This window comes from Sorex araneus, chromosome 9, assembly GCF_027595985.1.
Source record: "Sorex araneus isolate mSorAra2 chromosome 9, mSorAra2.pri, whole genome shotgun sequence".
In the NCBI taxonomy this organism is placed as follows: Eukaryota; Metazoa; Chordata; class Mammalia; order Eulipotyphla; family Soricidae; genus Sorex; species Sorex araneus.
This window is the reverse complement of record NC_073310.1, coordinates 12,719,426-12,734,558: the sequence shown is the minus strand read 5'-3', so window position 1 is coordinate 12,734,558 and position 15,133 is coordinate 12,719,426. Positions and strand designations below refer to the sequence as shown.

At 63.6% G+C, this 15,133-nt stretch overlaps 1 protein-coding gene across 2 annotated transcripts in view; it reads right to left on the bottom strand.

Annotated features, from left to right (window-relative positions):
- Positions 1–15,133, bottom strand: part of FAM222A (family with sequence similarity 222 member A) — a 52,618-nt gene that overhangs the window by 20,060 nt on the left and 17,425 nt on the right. The window lies entirely within an intron of this gene.

Genomic DNA, 15,133 nt, shown 5'->3' with positions numbered 1-15,133 from the left:
GAGACCCTCACCCCCTCTCGGGGGCCGGAGAGAGAGCCCAGTGGGTAGGGTGCTTGCCTCGCACGTGGCTAACCCGGGTTCACTCCCCAGGATCGCACATGGTCCCCCGAGCACCTCCAGCCGTCAGCACAGAGCACCACCCAGTGTGGCCCCAAAACGAACAAAAGAGAAACTGAGTCAGCGTCCCTTCATACACCCGCTGCCTTTGCAGTGGCCGCTGGCCCTCAGCAGACCAAGGCGGACCCCATGGGGCCATCTCCGGAGCCAGCACACGGGGGGCAATCCAGAATAACGGGTGAGTGATAACGGTCATCCCCCGTTTCACCGATTTATTATTTATGGGGCCACACCCGGCAGAACTCAGGGCTGACTCCTGACTCTGTGCTCGGGGATCACTCCTGGCAGGGCTTACAGGTCCCTATGGGGTGCCAGGCCAGCACCCCGCTGGCTGCAGAAGCACCCCCACCCCTTGTGGTCCAGTCTCTGAAAGTGTGGCACAGCCTCCTGCCTGGGTTCCCCAAAGTCCCCGCAGCCCCCAACACATACACACACGAGGTGGGGGTGGGGGGGAGATGTCCAGGCCGGCGGCATCTCTGGGAGAAAGGACGTGGGGTACCCCAACCCTGGCCCACGCGGAGCCCGACCGTGGTCTCTGCATCCTGACCCCCGGTGCCAAGGGCCGCCCGAGCTTCCTGCCTGGGCTGCTCCCTGTCACCACCAAACTGAGCCCCCCCGCCCCGCCCCAGTGGCAGGAGGTGGCACGGGCCCTGCGGGCTGCAGCTCAGCCGTGCGCGGGGTCCCGCTGGCACACGCTCACCCAGGCCAGCTGTCCCACATCTGAAAACCCACTTCCCCTGGAGGCCTTGTTTATGGGCGGGGGTGGAGGGGGTTCCCAGCTGGGGCCCCCCCTTCCCCGATTCCTGGCAGGCCTGGGTGGGAGTCAGTTCCATCCAGAAGACCCTGATGTCCCCCCCACACACCTACACCCGCCAAGTCTGGGCACGGCCCCTCCCCCGCCCCGGTCGTGGACAGCCAGGATGGGTCAAATCCATCCTCACGCTGGTTTCAAAAAAAACCAGGAGGGGGGAAGAGTGTTGAAGGAGAAGAAAGGGAAGTTATTTAATACTAAACAGGTGTCTGGAACCCTGAATTCTGCCGCTTTCTTCTAATAATGAAGTATTCATGAGGAAAAGCCTTTTTTCACTACTTTCTTAAGATACTAATTTCACAACAAGCTCCTTGTTACCGCGCAATTATTCCAATCTTGTATTTCCCGAGACAGCGGCAGCCTCGCGTCTGTCCCGGCCCCGCTCGGTAAATGAAAGACAATCACTAACCACCTTTCATTATGCTCCATTTTACTCTCAGCAAAGGTAGCCTGAAAGAAATGATTTACTCTGAAAGGGACTTTTATTCAGTTTCAAAACCAATTTTCTCCTATTACTGTCTCCAAAGAGAGAGAGAGAGAGAGAGAGAGAGAGAGAGAAAGAGAGGGAGAGAAAGTGGGGGGCGGGTGGGGGAGGGGCGGGGTTCTCAGCCTCCCCCCTGCACCTTCATTCTCCAGCCTTAACACAGCGAGGCAATAAAGAAAACAACAGAAAAAAAAAAAAAAACACGCAGCATCCGCTTCCCTGCGTTGGTTTCTGGTGATTTTAAAACACACCGTTAGCCGTCGGGCAGAAATGACACCATTTGGGCCGGGAACAGCAAGGGCTCATTACCGCACAGAAGCCCTTGACTGCGACACAGGGGACATGAGTGGCCACAAGAGCAGGCCCCTCAGGCCCGTCAGGCCCGACCCCAGCTGTGCCGTGGGTAGGGGGTCATCGCCCGCCGTGCCAGGGGAGAGGGCCCACGTGCCCAGACTTACAACTCCTCCTTTTCTGCACTGGGGCTGTGTCCACCCTGGTCTCACCACACCACACGGCCCAGTCCTGGGCACCCCTGCTGGTCCGGGGGGCAATGCAGGATGGGGCGTGCATTTGGAAGGAAGCAAAGACCCTTAGCCACCCCCAACAGAAGGTGGACCCCGCCTCCCGCACCCCTGCCTGGAACTGCACCCACCCCATCCAATCTGATGGGGAGTCACAGAGGAGAGGGGACAGAGGGACCACCCAGTGCCCAGGGAAACGACCCTGCCCGAGCCTGCCGTGGGGGAGGGGCTGCCCCACGGAGCCCTCCCCCCTCAGGCAACCTACAGCACTGAGCAAGTGCCTGCTGGGAAGCCCCCCCAGAAGCCACCACCCACACTAACCTCAGATCCACCCTCCAGAGCCCCTTTCCAGCACCCCCACCCCACATGAGTTCCCCTCCCAGTCTTGAAGATGGGGACAAAGGGCCCTGTGGTCTGCAGCCTGGTGGGGAGAAGGGCGGCTGGTCACTCCGGGGGCTGTCCCGTCAGATGCCCTCCATGGGGCCTGGCTGCAGCGTCGGGCACGCCTGGGATACATGAAGTCCCCTGGCAGGGCGGGACCCCCTATATTTGGGAGTAATTCCTGAGTGCAGAGCCAGGAGGAACCCCTGAGCATCACCGGGTGTGACCCAAAAAGAAAAAAAAAACATATATGTGTCCCATGAGGGCGAGAGAGAGAGAGAGAGAGAGAGAGAGAGAGAGAGAGACAGAGAGAGAGAGAGAGAGAGAGACAGAGAGAGAGAGAGAGAGAGCAGCGGGGAGGGCGCTGGCCTTGCACGTGGCCAACCCGGGGTTCCCCGAGCGCAGAGCCAGGTGTGGTCTCCCCCCACCCCTGCTCAGCGCCCGCATTGTCCCCATCAGTCACAGTGAGACAAGGTCGAGCCCTTCCCGGGGCCCGAAACTTCCGCCACGGCCTTGGAACAGAGCCTGGCCCTGATCCGGGGCCCAGGGGCCCTCCCCGCCCCCGCCCCCTGCCTGCCCGCTGCGCCACCTTGACCCCTGCATGGCCCTTTGTCCCCCGGCGCCACTCTAGACCACACAGGGGCTCAGCTGGCCTGGCCCCTGGGCAGCCCCGTCCTCCCTCAGGGCTGTTCGTGTCTCTCTCCCTGGGACTCGGGGCTCGGGGCGGGAACCGCTCTCCCCAGGACCCTGCTGGGAGCTTCATGAACAGGTGCCGAGTGACCGCGGGAGCCCGTGAATTGGCTATTGTCGGAGGCCGTGAGCGAGGCCCAGAGAGGCCGGCCTGAGCCAGCGCCTCTGCACCCAGGCTTTGCCCTGTGCCTTCACCCGGCCCCTTTCTGCCTGCCGCCACCCCCCTCCGCAGAAAGCCAGTGTCGGTGCCCGCGCCAACGGTCTCCCGGGCTCAGACCACCCTGGGGCCGCTCACTCCGAAACCCTGAATATCTGCCAACCGCGCCGTATATAAGCCCCAGCTCTGTGACTTTAATAATAATAATAATAACAGTAATAATAAAAGGAGGGGGGGGCTGGAGTGATAGCACAGCGGGTAGGGCGTTTGCCTTGCACGCGGCCGACCCGGGTTCGAATCCCAGCATCCCATATGGTCCCCCGAGCACCGCCAGGAGTAATTCCTGAGTGCATGAGCCAGGAGTGACCCCTGTGCATCGCTGGGTGTGACCCAAAAAAGCAAAAAAAAATAAATAAATAAATAAATAAAAGGAGGGGGACACGTTGCGAGCCCCCCTGATCAGAATGCCTTGGCAGTCTCCCTGACACGGGGGCCGATAAGACGCCTTATCTCGGAGGCACCCAGAGGAGTAGGTCCCCTGCCGCAGATAAGGCTCCAGCTGTCGATATGCCCTTTCAGAGCCGGGGATCCAGATAAAGGCGATGTGACAGGGGAGCCAGAGAGAGGAAGAACTTTGCAGTGCGAGAGGGACGGGAGCTGTAGCCTGAAAGACTCTTTTATTCCCACCCACCCCCCGGGCCCCTGGGCTGCCTCTTCTCATCTCTTCCAGTCCCTGTCTTGGCCTGGGGGAGGGGCCCGCTCAAATGCAATGCCACGTGCGCATTCGAGTCCCTGGAACGTTCCCTCTGAACCGTGGCCTGGGCACCCTGCTCCCCTCCCGGCAGCCACCAAACTCCCCTCTGCGGAGGGCTTGGAATTTTTTTTTCCTTTCAGGTCACACCCAGCGATGCACAGGGGTTACTCCTGGCTCTGCACTCAGGAATTACTCCTGGCGGTGCTCAGGGGACCCTATGGGATGCTGGGAATCGAACCCGGGTTGACCACACGTGCAAGGCAAACGCCCTACCCGCTGTGCTACTGCTCCAGCCCCCAGGGCTTGGAATTTTAGGCCTCTATCAGCAACGCCCCTGCCCCAAACTTCAACCAGAGACGGGGGGGGGGGGGGGTAGAGGATCTGCAGAGGTGACCAGCCCCAGGTGGAAGAAGCCCCCCAGGGACATTCACTGTGTCCTCGGCTTGCACTGTGTGGCCCTCGCCAGGGTCTCTTGTAGCTTCTGCTCTGCCGCCTTCCCCCCCCCCCACTGCCCAAATCCACTTTGCTTTGACTCTGACAGACTGGAATCTCGGTGGAGGATGAGAGGATGTGTGGGGGGGTGTTCCCAGGAAGCCGCTCACTCATAAACAGACAGGAAGGGCAGAGTGAAGGCACCTGGGCTGATGGTTCTAAGCGAATACACGCAGGATGCTGTGGGACCTCCTTCAAACGGATAAGTGAGAGTCATGTATTCACCCATTCATTCACCTACCCAATCACCCTCTCGCCCATCTGTCCATCTATCCACCATCCATCCACTCATCCATCCACCATCTATCCATCCATCTGCCATTCATCTACCCGCTCATCCATGCATCCGTCCATCACCCATCCATCCACGCACTCATCCATCCATCCATCATCCATCCACCCACCCACCCACTCATCCATCCACTCACCTATTCATCTATCTATCCATCCACCATTCATTCACTTATCCACCCACTCATCCATCCATGCATCCATCCATCTATCGACTCACCCATTCATCTATCCATCTATCCACCACCATTCATCCACCATCTACCATCTATTCATCCATCCATCCATGCGCTCACCCATCTATCCATCATCCATCCACCCACTCATCCATCCATCCACTCACCTATTCATCTATCTATCCACCCACCATTCATTTACTTATCCATCCACCCACCCACTCATCCATCCATCCACTCACCTATCCATCTATCCACCCACCATTCATTCACTTATCCACCCATCCACCCACTCATCCATCCATCCATTGACTTATCCATTCATCTATCCACCCATCATTCATCCATTCACCATTCATCCACCATCTACCATCTATCTACTCATCCATTCATCAACTCATCCATCCATTATCCATACATCCACCCATCCACCCATTCACTCACCCATTCATACACTCACTCATCCTTCCATCATCCACTCACCCTTCCATCCATCCACCCATTCATCCATCCACCCACCCATCCACTCACCCTTCCATCCATCCACCCATTCATCCATCCATCCACTCACCCATCCATCTACTCACCCATCCACTCATCCTTCCATCCATCCACTCACCCATCCATCCATCATCCATCCATCCATCCACCACTCACCATCCATCCCTCCCCACCCATCTACCCTCCCTCCACCCTCCTGTCCATCCTCCCTTCTCCCCCCGCCTATTCGATGCACCTAGTCACTCGCCAAGCAGCAGACTCCCCTGGGTGCTGTTTGGGTGCCAGCCCCGACACCTGCTACAGACTAGGAACCTGGTAGGCCAGGCGGGACCCTCCAGCCCTACATGCTTCCTGCTTCCCAGCCCCAGCCCCTCCCAGCCTCTCCTTCCAGCCCCATCATTCCCGGGAGCCCCTGCGAGGGCCGCACTCGCTCTGGGACAGGGCACAATGCCGGGCTCACTTGGGCGAGGCCAGTTTCTGCCCCTCTGGCCTCCTCCGGCCGTCCCCCACCTTCCCTTCCCCCTCCCCAGAGTTGCCTCTCTGGACCCCCTCGGACCATAGAGCTGAAGGTCGTGGCCCACCCTTCCTGGGACCCAAAGGGACAGAAGTGAGAACACCGGTGGGGGGGGTCTCTGGGCATTCATGATGGGCAGTCACGCAACCCGGAGCCTGCCCCCACCTTCTGCCCTGCACGGTGCCCAGCTGGCGCTAAGAGGGGCTTGTCGGGAGTGAGGGTCCCAGAGAGCACCGAGAGGCCCGTCAGGACTCGGGGCTCCCCCCGGAAGGGGCCAGTGTCCACCACAGCATGCTTTACCGCTGCCCCCCACTGCACGCCGTCTCGCGTGCCTGTCCTGACCACCAAGGCAGGGGGGGTCTTGGTGGTGGGTGGGACTGGGGTCCAGCCGAGGGCAGGGGCCTGGCAGAGCGGGGGTGGGTCTGGACTCTGTGGCTGGGATCCCTCACGTCTGTCTCAGGGTCTGCGGCAGCGAGCTCAGGGGAGGGGCCGGAAGTCACCTGCCTTCTGGGCCGGGGTGGCCTGGCCCGTGCCCCGGGGCCCTGGAGGCAAGGGGGACGCCCAGCTCCACGGCCTTCCTCCTCCATCCCTGCCCCGCCCCTTCTCGGCCGCCTCTCCGCCCCGTGGCCCCCTCACCTTCCTTCCTGCATCCGGCTCTCTCTTTCTGTGCCCTTCCTCACCCAACTCCCCTGCCCGCCCCCCCCCCCCCAAGTTCTGCCTCTTGATAAGGCAGCCAGAGCCGAAGCCCACCCTTCACCCCCTCCCGCCGCTCCCTCTGCCCCCCCCACCCCTGCTCGCGAGCCCCGAGGCCTTCCAGGGGACCCTGTTAATAATTAAATGTTAATCTAAAAAGCAATTTGAGCTGCGGCTAGGCAGATCTGGTTAGAGATTACATTAGCATGGAGGAGACAGCGTAATTCTCTTTAACCCCTCTCCTGATCTCTCGCGCTCTGGAATCTTCCTGGCGCAGGGCACTGCTGATTAAACCGGCGCGGGGCGCGGGGGCCCTCCCCCCGGCTGTGGACCAGGGGGCCTGCGGGAAGCGATTACTTCCCGCTGTAGTGCCCGCTGTAGTGCCGCAGAGGGGGGCTGGGGGCGGGGCGCCCTCACTTTTCCTGGGGGTGGGCGCCTCGCCCTCCCCTCAGTCTCTGCACAAAGCTGGCCTGACCGCAGAGCAAACGTGGCTCTCGGCGGAGGCGTCGGCGGCGCGCGTGGCTGGGGTGGGGGTGGGGCGGGCACCCCTCCCCACCCCTCCCCCGGCTCCGTGCTCACGGCTGCTCCCATCCCGGGCCCCGTGGCTGCGCCCAGGCCTGTGGGGGACAATCTGGGGCCACGGGGGAGGCCCCGCCCCCACATCGACACAACGGTCAGGCCCTGGGCGGAGGGCAGCAGAGGGCTACGCCGCTGGTGAACAAGCAGATGAATGGAGACCCCCACCCCTGCCCCCGGCCCCCTCTGCGAGGGGGGCCCCCGCGCGTGCACGCAGGGGCCAGCCTGAGCCCGGGCGCCGTCAGCACCACGGCCAGCTCCCGGCGCAGGGCTGGGAGGCCCTTTGCCCCGCGGAGAGGAGAGGAAGGAAGAAAGCGCCTACTGTGTGTCCGGCCCTGCTATCAGCTGTGGGAGGGGGAGCACCAGGCCGGGTGGGGGGAGGGGAGGGGGTGGCAGCAGCCTTGGCATTCAGGAGGGGGGCAGTCTGTGGTCCAGGCTCTGCAGCCAGAGCCCCCCCCCCGCCAGGCCCCCTACACTGAATCCTGGCTCCGTCACCCCCGGCCCCTGGTTCCCTCCCTCACCTGGAAAAGTGGCTCGTTCTCCAGGAACGCCACAGCAGCAACTCCTGGCGCCTGGTACAGGGGGAGGGGGGCCGGGCAAGTGCTGCGGAGGGCACGGGGCGGGGGGCTGGGGGGGGCCGGTGGCAGGGCTGGAGGACTGCAGAGCAGAGCCCGCCACGGAGAGCCCGGGGCAGCTCCAGGCTCCCCTCTGGGAAGTCATCAAGGGCTTCCCACCTGTGCGAGGCCAGGCAAGGGTGCCAGGACCCAGGGGCCACGGCTGGGGACCCCCACCCCACCCCCGGGGAGCTCTTGCTTCAGTGGGGGACAGGGTGCTGGGGGGTGTGAAGGAACCCAAAGGGCACTCGCCTCGAAAGCAGCTGACCTGGCTCGACCCCCGGCACCCCACAGGGTCCCCTAGACCCTGCCTGGAGTGACCCCTGAGAGCAGAGCCAGGAGGAAGCCCAGACGACCACCCGTCCCTGCCTGAGTGCTGAGGGGCTGGCCCCGGCAACCGAGGGGGCTGGCAGGCCCCAGAGGCGGCCCCTCCCCCTCCCATGCTAGTCATTCCACTGGCAAGGGGCCCCACCCTCAGCAGCGTGTCCCCACCAGAAGCATACCCCAAGGGGGAGAGGTGGTCGGGGCTGGGGGCAGCCGGCTAAGGTCATTCGAGGTCAGTATTTTTGTCTGCTGGGGGCCACACCCTAGCTGCTCTGTTCCAAGGACACGCCCGACAGTGCTCGGAGGACCAGATGGGGATGCTGGGGATGCAACCCAGGCCAGCTGTGGGCAGCGCCAGGACCCGCCCCGCGGTACCCTCTCTGAACCGGGAGCCAGCCTGGACGGGCAGGGGACGTCAAGTCCCCCCAGTGCTGGCCAGCAAAGCCAACGGTGGTCAAGAGCATCCACGGGAGGCTCAGACAGGCGGAACCTTCCCGAAGAGCAGCGGGGGTAAGTGGACACCAAAAGGGAGGCCAGGGACTTGCGGGCGATGGTCTAGGAGAGGGATGTGATGCACAGGTGCCCCCGATGCGTCTCACCTCCTTCCCCCGCCGCCTCCCCCCACCCCCCGCCCAGCACCCACCGCGCAGGGGAGAGAGAAAGTCCAATCATCACAGTAATACTAAGAGCTCCGGCTGCTCCCAGGGGCTCGGCACCATGCAGACACGTCTCACTAACACCCGCACCCCGGGATGTGACCAGGAGAAGGGGTGTGGGGAGAGGGGCGCAGGGCACAGAGGCTTGAGAATTGGACTGTGGGAAAGAGAAGGGGAAGAAGGAAGAAGGAAAAAGGAAGTAGGAAGAAGGAAGAAGGAATTCCACCAAAGGTTGTCGTGGCAGGAGTGTGCATGCGTGTGTATGTGTGTGTGTTTGCGGGTGGAGTGGAGGCCACACTGAGTGGTGCTCAGGGCTTACTCCTGGCTCTGCGCTCAGGGATCACTCCTGGCAGGGTCCGGGGGGCCAGGTGGGGTACAGGAGATCAAACCTGCTTTTGTCCTGCTCCTTAGACCAAGGTGGATGAATGCCCCTGAAAGCGGCTGCTGAGAGCTGCCCTTGACTTTCCCCCAAACTGAAGGATCAACAGATGTTTCTGGGGGCCGGGTTGGTGCAGAAATGAGTGGAACCTTCTAGACAAGGTTAGGGAACAACATGAAGGTCACATATGGATAACTAACCCGAGAACTGGGTCAGGCTCAGGTGTGGGCCTTCACCCTCTGCTCGCAGCTAGGAGGGGTTGTAGGGTGCAGCGTCTCACCCCGAGGTGGGAGGGGTGCAGCGTCTCACCCCTAGCTGGGAGGGGCGCAGTGTCTCACCCTGAGCTGGGAGGGGTGCAGTGTCTCACCCTGAGCTGGGAGGGGTGCAGTGTCTCACCCCGAGCTGGGAGGGGTGCAGTGTCTCACCCTGAGCTGGGAGGGGTGCAGTGTCTCACCCCGAGCTGGGAGGGGTGCAGTGTCTCACCCCGAGCTGGGAGGGGTGCAGCGTCTCAGCCCTGAGCTGGGAGGGGTGCAGAGTCTCACCCCGAGGTGGGAGGGGTGCAGTGTCTCAGCCCTGAGCTGGGAGGGGTGCAGTGTCTCAGCCCTGAGCTGGGAGGGGTGCAGTGTCTCACCCCAGCTGGGAGGGGTGCAGTGTCTCACCCCAGCTGGGAGGGGTGCAGTGTCTCAGCCCTGAGCTGGGAGGGGTGCAGTGTCTCAGCCCTAAGCTGGGAGGGGTGCAGTGTCTCACCCCAGCTGGGAGGGGTGCAGCGTCTCACCCCGAGCTGGGAGGGGTGCAGCGTCTCACCCCGAGCTGGGAGGGGTGCAGCGTCTCACCCCGAGCTGGGAGGGGTGCAGCGTCTCACCCCGAGGTGGGAGGGGCGCATTGTCTCACCCCGAGCTGGGAGGGGTGCAGTGTCTCAGCCCCGAGCTGGGAGGGATGCAGTGTCTCAGCCCCGAGCTGGGAGGGGTGCAGTGTCTCAGCCCTGAGCTGGGAGGGGTGCAGTGTCTCAGCCCTGAGCTGGGAGGGGTGCAGTGTCTCACCCCAGCTGGGAGGGGTGCAGTGTCTCACCCCAGCTGGGAGGGGTGCAGTGTCTCAGCCCTGAGCTGGGAGGGGTGCAGTGTCTCAGCCCTAAGCTGGGAGGGGCGCAGTGTCTCGCCCCCAGCTGGGAGGGGCGCAGCGTCTCACCCCGAGCTGGGAGGGGTGCAGTGTCTCACCCCGAGCTGGGAGGGGTGCAGCGTCTCAGCCCTGAGCTGGGAGGGGTGCAGTGTCTCACCAGAGCTGGGAGGGGTGCAGTGTCTCAGCCCTGAGCTGGGAGGGGTGCAGTGTCTTACTCTGAGCCGGGAGGGGTGCAGTGTCTCACCCTGAGCTGGGAGGGGTGCAGCGTCTCAGCCCTGAGCTGGGAGGGGTGCAGCGTCTCAGCCCTGAGCTGGGAGGGGTGCAGTGTCTCACCTTGAGCTGGGAGGGGTGCAGTGTCTCACCCCGAGCTGGGAGGGGTGCAGCGTCTCAGCCCTGAGCTGGGAGGGGTGCAGAGTCTCACCCCGAGGTGGGAGGGGTGCAGTGTCTCAGCCCTGAGCTGGGAGGGGTGCAGTGTCTCAGCCCTGAGCTGGGAGGGGTGCAGTGTCTCACCCCAGCTGGGAGGGGTGCAGTGTCTCACCCCAGCTGGGAGGGGTGCAGTGTCTCAGCCCTGAGCTGGGAGGGGTGCAGTGTCTCAGCCCTAAGCTGGGAGGGGTGCAGTGTCTCACCCCAGCTGGGAGGGGTGCAGCGTCTCACCCCGAGCTGGGAGGGGTGCAGCGTCTCACCCCGAGCTGGGAGGGGTGCAGCGTCTCACCCCGAGCTGGGAGGGGTGCAGCGTCTCACCCCGAGCTGGGAGGGGTGCAGCGTCTCACCCCGAGGTGGGAGGGGCGCATTGTCTCACCCCGAGCTGGGAGGGGTGCAGTGTCTCAGCCCCGAGCTGGGAGGGATGCAGTGTCTCAGCCCCGAGCTGGGAGGGGTGCAGTGTCTCAGCCCTGAGCTGGGAGGGGTGCAGTGTCTCAGCCCTGAGCTGGGAGGGGTGCAGTGTCTCACCCCAGCTGGGAGGGGTGCAGTGTCTCACCCCAGCTGGGAGGGGTGCAGTGTCTCAGCCCTGAGCTGGGAGGGGTGCAGTGTCTCAGCCCTAAGCTGGGAGGGGCGCAGTGTCTCGCCCCCAGCTGGGAGGGGCGCAGCGTCTCACCCCGAGCTGGGAGGGGTGCAGTGTCTCACCCCGAGCTGGGAGGGGTGCAGCGTCTCAGCCCTGAGCTGGGAGGGGTGCAGTGTCTCACCAGAGCTGGGAGGGGTGCAGTGTCTCAGCCCTGAGCTGGGAGGGGTGCAGTGTCTTACTCTGAGCCGGGAGGGGTGCAGTGTCTCACCCTGAGCTGGGAGGGGTGCAGCGTCTCAGCCCTGAGCTGGGAGGGGTGCAGCGTCTCAGCCCTGAGCTGGGAGGGGTGCAGTGTCTCACCTTGAGCTGGGAGGGGTGCAGTGTCTCACCCCGAGCTGGGAGGGGTGCAGCGTCTCAGCCCTGAGCTGGGAGGGGTGCAGTGTCTCACCAGAGCTGGGAGGGGTGCAGTGTCTCAGCCCTGAGCTGGGAGGGGTGCAGTGTCTTACTCTGAGCCGGGAGGGGTGCAGTGTCTCACCCTGAGCTGGGAGGGGTGCAGCGTCTCAGCCCTGAGCTGGGAGGGGTGCAGCGTCTCAGCCCTGAGCTGGGAGGGGTGCAGTGTCTCAGCCCTGAGCTGGGAGGGGTGCAGTGTCTCACCTTGAGCTGGGGGGGGGGTGCAGTGTCTCACCCCGAGCTGGGAGGGGCGCAGTGTCTCAGCCCTGAGCTGGGAGGGGTGCAGTGTCTCACCCCGAGCTGGGAGGGGTGCAGTGTCTCACCCCGAGCTGGGAGGGGGTGCAGGGTTCAGTGTCTCTCCGCCCTTTTCTGAGTGAGGAACTTACTCCATGTCCTCTGGCCACAGCCCATGGAGCCGGAAGCTCTGGGGGGGCCGAGTTAGCGCCCCCTGCCCCCGCCCCAGCTCAGACCTATCCCGGCCGAGTGCCCGCCCCTCTGTGTGTCTCCCGGTACTTTTACGTTTCCTACCAGGTGGCCACACTTCCCTTCAGGTTGCCGTGTGGGTGCGGGGCTGGCCCGGGGGCTCACGTACCCGTGCAGCCTTGAATCTCGAGCTCTGCCGCGGCCGCACCCTGGGGCCCGAGCTGCTGCCCCTCGGAGAGTGGATGGTCACCTCCCCAAGGGCTCTCTGGCCCCAGCCACCTGGAGGTTGGAAAGGGCCGTAATTTCAGGGTCCGGGGACCGAGCAGTGGCCAGAGGTCGAACCCACGCCTCCTGCACGCTTTGCCCCGGGAACTCTCTCGCCGGCCCCTGCCCTGACTTTTTTTTATGACAAACTTCGCTCTGGGCACTCGCTCATCTCCCCTGATGCCACACCAGTCCCCGGGGGCCCGGTCGCGGGGTGGACTGTCCACCCACCCTCACTTCCAGCCTGACTCCCGGGGACTTTCATTTTGTGTGCTGGCTTTGGAGTTGGGGCCACACCCAGCAGTGCTCAGGGCTGGCTCTGGACTCAGTGCTCAGGGATCATTCCCAGCGGGCTGGGGATGGAGGCCGGGTCAGCTGCGTGCGAGCAAGCGTCCTCCCCGCTGTGCTCCAGGATCCCAGACGCTCCCAATCCTCTCCGGCCCGGGGTGCCTCCTTCCCCTCCCCTGCTCACCCCCGACCCCCAACAGGCCGGCCTCAGGCTCACCCTGGACCCTCTTTCAGATCGATCTCACCTGTGAGCTCCGAGTGGGCACTGCCCGGGGGAAAGAGGCCTGAGCGATAACTGGCCAGTACCCGCCAGGTAACAGTTTACCTCATCCAGTGCCGCCAAAATAGTACGAGCCAACCGGAAATCAGTAGCCAGAGGGAGAGAGAACAGAGGTGAGGGCGCTGGCCTTGCATGCAGCTGGGACAGTGATAATGGCACGGATCCCAGCACCGCGTAAGGTCCTCAACACAGCCAGTGGCGGCCCCAAGAACAGAGCTGGGAGTGAGCCTGAGCACAGAGCAGGGAGTGAGCACTGAGAACAGAGCCAGGAGTGAGTCCTGAGCACAAAGCCGGGAGTGAGCCCTGAGGACAGAGCTGGGAGTGAGCCATGAGCACAGAGCCGGGAGTCAGCCCTGAGCACTGCCAAGAATGGCCCCTCCCTCACACCCATCCAGAAGTTCCCAACTAGAGACCTCACATTCCCCTCATGCCCAGTCTTTGCACTCTGGGGAGGAGCTTGCACTTTCTGGGCATCTACATCCAGACTGGGGGTGGGGAGGGAATGACCCCGCAGGGCTAGCTCGGCCTCCTCATTCTGACACCAACGGCAATGCTGCTTCCTCCAAGAGGCCCTCCCTGACCGCCCCCGTCTCAGCCAGCCTCCCTCCGCCCTGGCAGCGGCTCTGTGACTGCTGTTGTTCTGTCATTTCCACTCTGGCATCTTACTGAGGAATCGCTTAACGTCTATCTCCCGGATCCGAGCAGAAAACGCTGATGTTCCTGCCTGCCGGGGCTGGGGGGGGTGGGGGATGGTGGGGTGGGGGGTGCGGGGACGGGGGAGGGGCTCCCTCCCAACCTGCCTACCTCATTCCAAATCCTAATCTTGGTGACTAGCAGCAGAGACATGTGTGTGTGCACGCGTGGGGGATGCGTACACACGCGCGCTCACACACACACATGCGCGCGCGCGCACGCCCCATCCCCCCTGCTTATGGAAAGCGGGCGCAGAGGATGGGCCTCCTTTCAAAATCAGCCCGGTGCCGAGAAACGGCTGCGACAGCACAAAGCCGAGATTGAATCAGCGCCGGGCGAGACTGCCTGGTGACAGTTACAAACGACCCGACGGGGGAGAGACGGAGTCAGATGCGCCCGCAGCCCCCGCACGCACGCACGCACGTCAGACAATGCAGGGTTGCGGCGGGCAGGTGGCTCCTGGAAGCCCGGGCCCGAATGTGCCCCGGGAGCCCCGCGGCGGCGCACAGGACCAGCCGGGAGGGGGCCCTGCTGGCCCAGGACAGTCATTGACTGGTGCCGGGTAAGATGGGCCCCCCCCCCGCCCCCGCGCCCGCCCCCCCCCACGCCCAGCACCCGGGAAGCTGGTCCCTGACACGCTGAATCTTCATCACCCCCCTCGTCATTTCTGAATCCTGGAAGACGGATATTGCTTTTTGTGCACTTTGTGTGTGTGCGTGTGTGCGCATGTGTGTGCATGTGTGTGTGCATGTGTGTGCACATGTGAGTGTGTGCGTGTGTGCGCGCGTGTGTGTGTATGTGTGCATGTGTGTGAGTGTGCGCGTCTGTGTATGTGTGTGCGTGCATGTGTGTGCGTATGCGTGCGTGCGTGTGTGTGTGCGCGCGTGTGTGTGCCGGGGAAGGTCACACTCAGCAGTGCTCAGGGGTTCCTCCTGGCTCTGCACTCAGGAATGACTCCTGGTGGTGCTCAGGGGACCCCAGGGGTGCTGGGGACTGAAGCCGGCCCAGCCGTGCGCAAGGCCAACGCCCTCCCCGCTGCTCTCTCGCTCCAGCCCTGCTTCCTGTGCACTCTGTTGGACAGGGGAGAAGGAAAGAACCTGCTCCGGCAGCTTCCGGGCCCCGGAGGCCTCCGCACCTGCGCCCTGGGCCCCCGAGCAGTGGACAGGGGGGCCGCGGCTCTGTGCTCACAGCTCCCCCTTGGCCCTGAAAGGTGAGGAGGGGGTGGCGCACCCCGAGCTCATCCTTCGTCCTTCCCTCTCCCCAGTCTCAGAGCGGCTGAGGGCCTGTCCGGGAGGTCCCAGGAGCCCATCTCCCCCACCCAGGCACACAGTAGCTGCTCAATCAAGCCTCCCCTGCCCCCTGCCCAGGCTCTCCCGCCCTGCCACCCCCTGCATTGGGTCTCCCCCGCCTTGTTTCACATCACAGTTCACCCTCTCTAACAAGCACCCCCTCTACACAGGGGACACCGCGGCCCCCACGGCCCCGTCAGCC